The sequence below is a fragment of the Gigantopelta aegis genome, chromosome 9, assembly GCF_016097555.1.
Source record: "Gigantopelta aegis isolate Gae_Host chromosome 9, Gae_host_genome, whole genome shotgun sequence".
Classification (NCBI taxonomy): Eukaryota; Metazoa; Mollusca; class Gastropoda; order Neomphalida; family Peltospiridae; genus Gigantopelta; species Gigantopelta aegis.
In genome coordinates this window covers 1,072,219-1,074,685 of record NC_054707.1, presented here as the reverse complement: position 1 = coordinate 1,074,685, position 2,467 = coordinate 1,072,219, and positions in this window count along the sequence as shown.

The window sequence follows — 2,467 nt, the reverse complement described above, 5'->3', positions numbered from 1 at the left end:
AAAATAAGGAAGCCAAAACAATTATTGATAATACTGCTGACTGATAGTATCAGTGGCATAGCGAGGGGTGGGGTAACGGGTCCGCACCCATCAAACCGTTTTTTCTTTTTCTTTTTTACTGTATTAAATTTGATAAAATCATACATACATACATACATACACACACACACACACACACACACACACACACACACACACACGATCGCACGCACACACACACGCACACATACACATACATACATACATACATACATAGTGTGGGTTTTCGGTTCTGCCTAGGACCTACACGTACCCACAGAGGTTGTGTTTGTTTTCGGTTCTGCCTAGGACCTACACGTACCCACAGAGGTTGTGTTTGTTTTCGGTTCTGCCTAGGACCTACACGTACCCACAGAGGTTGTGTTTGTTTTCGGTTTTGCCTAGGACCTACACGTACCCACAGAGGTTGTGTTTGTTTTCGGTTTTGCCTAGGACCTACACATATCTACACATTATGTTAGTGCCCATTGGTTCTTTGGATACATTATTTTATGCCTAGGCTTAGGTTCACGATGATCTTAATCTGGGATTATTTTTCAAAGCTCGTTTAAGCTCTCTCAAGCATCATCGCATCTTCCTTACATGTCTGCAATCCACAGAGAAGTCGCAAAAATTGAGAGTGTAGTGAATTCGGCTTTGTTTCTGATGATCGTAAGCGTTAAATATTTTGGTAAGTTGTAACCAGCCTGACAGACCGAAATACGAAGAAATATGTAATGAAATCTGACAATAAAACCCACACAAGGGGAATTCAGAAAGGGATCTGTATCCCTGACAGATTGGACGGGGGTGGGGGTGGGGGAGGGGTTGTGGTTGTGTGGGGGAGGGGTTGTGTGGGGGAGGGGTTGGGGGGGGAGTGGTTGTGGGTTGTGTGGGGGAGGGGTTGTGTGGGGGAGGGATTGTGTGGGGGAGGGGTTGTGGTTGTGTGGGGGAGGGGCTGTGGTTGTGTGGGGGAGGGGTTGTGTGGGGGAGGGATTGTGTGGGGGAGGGGTTGTGGTTGTGTGGGGGAGGGGTTGTGTGGGGGAGGGATTGTGTGGGGGAGGGGTTGTGTGGGAGGGGTTGTGTGGGAGGGGTTGTGTGGGAGGGGTTGTGTGGGGGAGGGATTGTGTGGGAGGGGTTGTGTGTGGGAGGGGTTGTGTGGGGGAGGGGTTGTGTGGGGGAAGGATTGTGTGGGAGGGGTTGTGTGGGAGGGGTTGTGTGAGGGAGGGATTGTGTGGGGGAGGGATTGTGTGGGGGAGGGGTTGTGTGGGGGAGGGGTTGTGTGGGGTTGTGTGGGGGAGGGATTGTGTGGGGGAGGGGTTGTGTGGGGGAGGGATTGTGTGGGGGAGGGGTTGTGTGGGGAGGGATTGTGTGGGGGAGGGGTTGTGTAGGGGAGGGATTGTGTGGGGGAGGGGGTTGTGTGGGGGAGGGATTGTGTGGGGGAGGGGTTGTGTGGGTGGGGGGGTGATCCAATGACACTTGTATCAAGTAGCATGATTGCATCGCCATTTGAAAGATTGTGCCATTACTAAATCACGATTGTGTCATTACTAAATCACGATTGTGCCATTACTAAATCACGATTGTGTCATTACTAAATCACAATTGTGTCATTACTAAATCACGATTGTGCCATTACTAAATCTCGATTGTGCCATTGATTGTGCCATTACTAAATCACGATTGTGCCATTACTAAATCACAATTGTGTCATTACTAAATCACGATTGTGCCATTACTAAATCACGATTGTGCCATTGATTGTGCCATTACTAAATCACGATTGTGCCATTACTAAATCACGATTGTGCCATTACTAAATCACGATTGTGTCATTACTAAATCTACTAAATCACAATTGTGCCATTACTAAATCACAATTGTGCCATTACTAAATGGCAGTCAGTAGATGATAATTAATACATCAATGCGATCTAGTGGTGTCGTTAAACAAAACAAGGTTAAACTATACATAAATCAGCTAGGTTCTCAGGTTATCGTTAGCTGTTTGAACCGAAAGTAGGACATAAATCAGCTAGGTTCTCAGGTTATCGTTAGCTGTTTGAACCGAAAGTAGGGCATAAATCAGCTAGGTTCTCAGGTTATCGTTAGCTGTTTGAACCGAAAGTAGGACATAAATCAGCTAGGTTCTCAGGTTATCGTTAGCTGTTTGAACCGAAAGTAGGAAATATTATAAGCAACACAATATTCTGACCCCTTTATTGGCCACAGCCATAAAAAGACTTCAGTTTACCAAAACCTTGTTCTTGTTTCACATATAACGAATAATACTATACAATAGAGATCTACGTCATGTCCTCTCTCGGGGCGGCACTTAGATCCACCAACAGTCGGCGTGTTACAGTCATTACAGAATAACAACTAAGACGTCGTATGTGCACAATTTAATAAAAACCCAATCTATCACTAATTTAAAAACAGTTAGGTT